The following is an 8,445-nucleotide window of genomic DNA, read 5'->3' on the forward strand; positions in this document are numbered from 1 at the left end:
AAAAATCACACTGTCTAATATTCGCGCAACTTTTGAGCTCAAATTATAAAAAAAGTGCGTTCATGTTTTGCATGACGCAGGCCATAAAATTAATGCCGATGGGCCGGATGCGGCCCGCGGGCCGCCTGTTGAGTATCTGTGGACTATAGGCTTGTTCGACTTGAACCGGCGCTGCACAGACCGATCGATTTATGACATCAAAGTACCGCGAGAGCGAATCAAAAGCAAAAGGAGCCGTCTACTCTCTATTCGCTCTCGCAGTACTTTGATGTCATAAACCGATCGGTCTGTGCAGCACCGGTTCAAGTCGAACAAGCCTATTGATTGAGGCATAATCGAACAGACCACTGGGAGGTGGGGAAGGGGGGCACCAGAGGAAGACTGGAGAGAGGGTCGCACAGGAGATTACCTTTTTCTCGACTAATTTGGTCTAGGCCTATATTACTTTTGTATTGCTTTTGTATATTAACATGCTTTAGACATATTTTATTTGCTATTTATACTAGTAGCCTATTGTGATGATTTTTCACGACCCAGATTTTTTGGTGCCCCCCCAAGCACTTGGTGCCCTACGCGCAGTGCGTGATGTGCGTGTGCGGAGCGCCGGCCCTAGACATCACATAGGCGACATGTAGTCTTTCTCGTTTTGTCTTTTCCACAACTGCTAGCCAAAGAATTATACAATATACGGTCAAACTCGTAACATGAAAAAATATATAAAAAATTCACAGACAACATATGTTCACATTCATGGCACAATTCAAACGGGACCAGAAAATAATTATTTTCTCACATTCACTTGCATTGACGATTTTTCAATCTAGAGGTCCAGTGGGGTTTTACGGATGGGCGGGACTTACCAGCTCTATAGACTCTCCCACACCGGCTAAAACCCCCTCTGGCTCCGGCCTGATTCAGTAACCACGCCCACAGCTCTCACTATAGGCTGAGATGAAAGAAAACAGATATGAGTGAACCGCTCTCTATAGAGAGCCTAAGTCCCTCCCCTTCCGGTCGACCACCATGGGACCTTATTTCGGAAAAATATTGTATGGTAGTCAATGGCGAGAGAAAACAAATATTTTGATCTCGTTTGAATTGTGCCCTGATTTACACATATGATGTTTGTCAATTTAAAAGATACATTTTAAAGTCAAGAAAGTCGCAGCTTGATGTAAAACTGCTGAGGTATAAGACTGTGAAAATACGTAATTACAAAGACTACAAACTAGGGTTGGGCGATATGCTCCATTTTCTTATCGTCCTATCGTCAGCCTGTGAGATCGGCGATACACGATATTATCGTGAGGGGGCGGGGCTTACTTATTTGATTATTAACTTGCTTATTTAGGCTACTCATCAATTTGCTTGTTTTATTACTTCGTTTTAAATGAGAATCTTTTTCTACTTTGATAGCAAAGGTGGAGTGTTTATTTAGAGGCTAAATCAGGTTATTTCCTGGTATAGTGAGGTAAAAAAAAGATCCTTGTATCTGACTCTGAATATTTCAACATGTCAGCGGGAAATTTACGGACACACGTTTACGTTATCCTCTCATGCCGTTACAGATCTGCAGCATTTTGACTGTAGGCTGCTTCTGCACGAGATGAGAACACGTTTTAATTTATTGGGTCAAAAAAGAGTCGGAGTCTGCGATATGTCCTCCTACCAGTGCTCTCTCTGTCTGGATGCACTTCACTTATGCGCACCGCACTTCAATAAGCCCAAATAACGCGGGTTAATGTGTTTTAAATGCCGGGAGAAATCAAAGGCACAAATCTAAAAGACGATCGGTTATACGCCTACTCAAACTTATGACTTGACGTACCGGCACCGACTTTCAGATTAAAATGTGAACGGTACACCATTAATCATAAAGGTAGTGACTAGTGAGGGATTTGTGGCAGAAGAAGAGAAGAAGTGGGACACAGATAACAAAGGGAAACACTATTACAACATACAAAATGCGTTTCTGATAAATGTGACAGTTGTAATGTACCAGAAAATGTTGAGTATGTCATTTTGGGGTGTAATAAATAAAGTGCAGAGAGGATCATTTTACTTCACAAGATGTACGGATTAGAAAGTGGATGCAATTGGGGATTTAGGGATTTTAGGAAGGAATGAGAAAATAAGGGAGTGACACTCTCTTTAATTTTCTAAAAAATAAAGGATTAGATTACATTATATAGGTTAGGTTATAGTTATTTTGAGTTATTTTCTCTTGCATATACATGTGGGTATGTATATCTGTATGTAGCCTATGTGTGTATGTACATGGGTGTGCATGTATGTGTGTCTGTGTATATACTATATATTGAAATATATTGAAGAATATATTGAATACTTACTATTATAATCTTTTTTTCTTGCCCTAAAGTCTGTAAAACCCTGATACAGTAGGTGGTGGTATCCTCCTAAATGCTGGTTTGCAATCCGCCATTACACTGGAAATAGGTAGTAAAATGTTAAACTGGATCAAATATTTTTTTAAAGGGTAGAGCCATAGAGGTAAGGATAGGGTCAGAGTCATCAAGCACATACACAATAGAAAATGGCACCCCACAAGGTAGTATGTGCAGTCCAATTCTGTTTAATATAATGATTAATGATGTGTTTGATGGAGTGAACCAAAAGATAAACAGGGCATTATATGCAGATGATGGAGCGTTGTGGGTAAGGGGCCGTAATATTGACAATTTACAGCAAAGGATGCAAAATGCAATTAGTCAGGTTGGAAAATGATCATTTGACTGGGGGTTCCAAAATGATTAATCCAGGTGTGCCTGACCACCTGGATAAATCAGTTTGTCCAATAATGTCAGACAGGAAACAAAGGACCTGCCTGAAGTTCAGGAAGTAGTGCAGCTGTGCATAAAGCCCTTTCATCTGTTTTTCTAAGAAAAGGGTAAAACCCACAATTGATCTTAAGATATATGGACAATCTCTCAAACAGGTTAATGACTTAAGATATCTTGGTGTGTGGTTTGATAGTAAACTCACTTTTAAAAATCATGTTCAGAAAATGTTGGACAAGTGTATAAAGCAATCGATCTTTTGAAGTGTCTTTCAGGGTATAACTGGGGGGCGTCAGGCTCTTCTTTGAAAATAGTTTATATTGCAATAATCTGATCAGTGTTTGACTATGGATGTTCAGTATACAAAACAGCAGAAAAAACTGGTGTTAGAAGAATCATGGGAATATGGTCGCATTGTGAACAGTATTGGATGGAACAGCAATAAAGAGGCAGATGATATGGTAATCAATACTATACCTTGCAGCAAAAATGTTAACTTGAGCACAATTCCACCTTGGATTTTCTGCTATCCTGTAGTTAATCTAGAAGCTAAAAAATATAATCAAGACGGGATTGTATCAAAGTGTACAGCAGTACCTAGAAGTAATGTATGATGACATGTATAATATTTACAGATGTATCCAAAGAACCAGCAGGTAAAACGGGGGTGGCTGTATACATTCCTAAATATAATATTATATTACAAAAAAGAACCTCAAACCACCTCTCAAGAGATGATGGCCATCATGGCACTACAGTGGGTAGAAGAAGTGAAGCCATATAAATCTGTTATTTGTTCGGACTCTATGTCCTCCCTAACTAGCATCCAGACTGGGACATCTGCATGCAGACAGGATCTTTTAGATGAAGTTTATCAGATGATCTTCAGGAGTTAAACTGAACAGAAGTTAATATTACAGTTCACTTGGGTTCCAGCGCACACAGGTTTTGAGGGCAATGAGAAGGCAGACGGGTTGGCAAAAGAAGCACTTAAAGCAGAACAAGTAGAAGTACAGGTTCCACTCAGCAAATCAGAATTGAAAACAATAATTAAAGATGGTATTCATAAACTCTGGTAAGATAAATTGGATAAGGGGGGAAAAGGTAGGCATTTCTATTCAACAGACTAACAGTTAAAAAGATCAGCTCACTTTCACGACAGGAGGAAACCTGGTTCACCAGGCTAAGGTTAGGACATACAGGACTGAACAGCAGCTTACACACAATAGAGAAACATGAGACAGTAATGTGCCCATATTGTACGGAAACAGAAACCATGAAGCATGTACTTCTGACATGTAGGCAGTACTCTGAAGAGAGAGAAATACTTAAGAGGGTAACAAAGAACTCTGTTACTTTGAGCAACCTGTTGAGTCTACCTGGTCTACAACCAAAGCAGTTTCTAAAAGAAACACAACTAGCAAGAAGACTTTAGCCCAAATGTATTTATTTATTTATTATTTCTGGAGGTTGAGCTGAGGTTGAAGCTGGAGGAGCTGAACACTCAGCGCCAGCTGAAGCTTGGGCTCTGATCTTCTTCTTTTTTGTTTCTTCCCAATGTGATCACACCTCAGTCCAGTAGATGGCGGTAATGCACAAAGATTGCCAGCTGCCAATAAAATTCACTGAAGAAGAAGAAGAAGAAGAAGAAGAAGAAGAAGAAGAAGAAGCTCTCTCACACACACACAGGATTCCCTGCCTGTATGCACTATTTCACTATACTAGTGATGGCAAAATGAGGCTTCCTGAACCACTGAGACCTCGCAGGCCATTGCTTCAGCCGAAGGTTCATTACTCGAAGCTTCATTCAGCATTGCTCACTAGTGACACCTACTGTGCAAAGAAATAGCAGACAATTTAATTTAATTAATTTAATTAATTTTATTTATTTATTTATTTATTTATTTATTTATTTCTCACTGTTAAAGGTTGTATCAGTGATTTCAGGCCCAAAAATAAATGATCACATTCATCTAATCTTTCCTAACGATCTGCTAGCTGCCCGCCCCATAAGCAGGCCGTCAAAAAAACATGTCTCTAGGCAGCCTAGGCTCTGAGATCTGCACACAAAAACAGTTGGTATCACCATCACTCAAAACCAAAATAACAGGGGTGGGTGTTGTGAGGTTTTCGCGTGCAGTAGTCATAGGCAGCCGTGCACGAATGCAAAACCTCACAACACCCGCCCCTGTCGGTGATATAATTAATAATAACATAGGCTACTATTCTAACCTGATAATGTAATAATATACAGCCCTAACACATGACACAATAACGACAATGACAATGATAGTTATCTAACTCTCTGACTCTCTGACACTACAACTGCTTCTACTACTCCTGACAACACACACAAGGTGGCGCGAGTTTCGTTCCCCCTTTTTCCGGCAGCGACACTCAGACCGAACCGATGACATATCCACACAAACCGAGGCCAGAGCCCGTCTACGGAGAGCCTTGGCACTTCCTATTAGCCCCATTGTATCGATCCTGGTTGCAGTTCCATTAGAATTCCACTGGAGGTGATCGCGAGCGAGTGCAGACTGAATGGGAGTCTATGGGGCTAGACGGCTAAATGTGTCTCTTTCACCCAAATGCCGTTGAGAAATCTCAGATTTTATTGTAGGTTTTGCGAGTTCAACATGGGTTATAGGTCGAAAGTTGAATGAACGAGTACTTATTTCTTTTCGATTTCTTACAGGTTGAGTTGTTGTTGCCCATAACACGCTAGCATTCTGCTAATGACGTCAGCATTCTGACGTCATTGACAATTTAAAAGACTTTTTAAACCAAATAAGTGACTCTAAAAAATCTAACACCCAGCAATGTGTAAATTCTTTGCATCTCCATTCGAATACAACATTCAAATTACTAGACAAAAAATGATATCCTGAGAAAAGTGGATTTTGAGGGTTTTTCGCCATAGACCTCCATTCATTCTGCACTCGCCTGCGAGCGCCCCCGCATGGACAGAGACGTGTTACTGCAGCCAGTCCAGAAACCGGAAGTAAGCAGAGAGTGCCAATTCTCTTCCTATTAGACATTCTCTGCCGAGGCTTCGTTTGTCATTAGTCACGTGATTTTCACCTTAACAACACAAGCCTCGAATCGCGGCTTCATCTGAAACGACCATTTTTTTCTCGACACAAGCTCCGACGCCTCGGTTCAAATGTCACATCACTACTAGTAGCCTACGTATACTCTTCCAGTATGGAGGCTCCCATCATGTTAATTTCACTGCGTCGCCTTTAATGAGTAGTATGAAGCTGCAGACTCGGAGCCTACAGCTACAGTACCGCACCCAGAGTCCCGCATTCTCAGACCCCTCGTTTTTCGAGACAGCCTCCTATCCAGTGTTGGGGAAAGTTACTTTTAAAAGTAATGCATTACAATATTGCGTTACTCCCCAAAAAAATAACTAATTGCATTACTTAGTTACTTTTTATGAAAAGTAATGTGTTACGTTACTTTTACGTTACTTTTTCTTCTCACCTGGGCTGGGCTTGTTTGTTTTTTTTAATAACAAGACCAACAAAAAAGTTCTATTTTTGGCAAATGTTAAGGCCCTTTCACACCAAAAGTGAACTGAATAAGCCTCAGGCTGAAGGAAATGTATATTTAAGCTTGTACAGTAAAGGGTGCTGCTTGCCCTGCTGTTCTGGATTAAAGAACAATAATATACAGGAGAAGGAAGTTCAACACTCTTATTTCTAAATCTTAAGTAATTTTTGCTTATTAGTATGGTTGAATTAGATCATTGAAGGTCAGCAGCAAAGACATTAATAAAGTGAGATTAAATTCACAAAGTATATTTGTGTAATTTAATAGTTAATTATAAAAGTTGAGTAAAAAAAAAAGTTGAGATTGCATTTTACTGTTTTTATTTAGTTTGAGCAGTGAGATGAGTAAGTTCACATTTACTCTAGAACTACAATAACCATAATGTTTACACAGCGCACACACCACCACCTCACTTTGTTTCTCTCAACATGGGGACAGGAGAGCTGTCAGTCAATAAATGTGAAAAAGTAACTACACTGTAAAAAAAAATTACATCCCCAAGTCAAAATTTTCTAGTGACTGGTCACATCTAAATTTTTCAATTAGTCTGACATATTATTTCTCATTGAGCCAATGTTAACAGACTATTGCAACAAGAATTGCACTTGGGCCAATTTAAAAATTTAGATGTGATCAGTCACTAGAAAATTTTGACTTGGAGAGGCTAGAATATTTTTTACAGTGTAGCGTTACTTATTTGGAAAAGTAACTTAGATATTTTATTGCAAATTGAAAAAGTAATGCATTACTTTACTAGTTACTTGAAAAAGTAATCTGATTACGTAACTCAAGTTACTTGTAATGAGTTACCCCCAACACTGCTCCTATCAAATTTTATTTTATTTAGCGAATCATACTCATTCGATTTCTTTTTTAATCAAACTACTTTATAGCTCATCGATACACCAACATATGAATAGTCCATTTAATATTTGTAAAGATAGCCTAGTTAAATTTAAGCCGTTAATGTATGTTTTTAGCGCAATTTTCCACCGGACAAAATTGCGATTGTTAACTTATGATTTCTGTTCTGTCTGTGCACACCAATCTTGCACTTCTATCTACTCCTCAACCAGACCAGAGACTCGGCATTATGTTAAGGAAGGTCTAATCTCGGGAACGCACAAAAAAAATCCAGGAAAAGATTTACTATCTCTTAGTGTTGTGATCCCATGACGTGAGAAAATTGCGCTAAAACACTCACTGAGTTTTTATTACTTGTTTCACCTTTTTTCCCCGAAAATATTTTGAAAGTTATCCTTTAACCTTGGACTTTTTGTAGACAAGCATGTTGTAAAAATTTGATTAAAATTAGTTGACATTAAAGTAGACCAATTAAATACATTAAGTGTGTTAATATCAAAGAATGGCATCATTAATTATTTAATCAGATTTACCGTTTGACCTTTTTTTTAAAAACTATAAATTTAATTAGCCTAATTAATGTCGGAGTAATTATTTTACTTTAGGCCTATATAATTTATGTAGACTACTTAAATTAGTTCTTATAAAACGTAAGTATTAAAATTACTTTCATTCATCGGCATTCATCTTTTATTTTAGTGACGTCGAGGAATTTGACAGAGCGATTGCAAAAAGAAGGAAAAAAGAAGGAACATTCGCCTACCAGAAAGTAATTATTTTACATTGCATTTACATTTTATTTTACATTTATTCATTTAGCAGACGCTTTTATCCAAAACGACTTATAAATGAGTTTTTTTTTAATGCAATTGAAGACGAAAAGTAAAGTCACTAACATAATTCTTTCTTCCTTTTTGCTGTTTACAGCAAGATGATCATTTAGGTCAATCAAGTTTAGGTGATCGTTAAATAAGGTACAGAATTGTTTATTATTGGTGTTTTGTCTATTCTTATTTGAGTTTTGCTTCGCATTCAAAATATAAAAAAACAGGTTTTGTAATGTTAGCATGGTATAATGTTAATTAGACCATTATAGGTTGAACTGAAAGAAAATAGGAATTTGAATTAAAAAAAAAAAACATTGTAGCAATATAATATCACATAATATTTTTCAGAAGATAGTTCAGTCTATAATTGTATCCCTTCCATCAGTAATTTTCTT

Source organism: Squalius cephalus (genome assembly GCF_949319135.1).
Source record: "Squalius cephalus genome assembly, contig: scaffold_126, whole genome shotgun sequence".
Lineage (NCBI taxonomy): Eukaryota > Metazoa > Chordata > Actinopteri > Cypriniformes > Leuciscidae > Squalius > Squalius cephalus.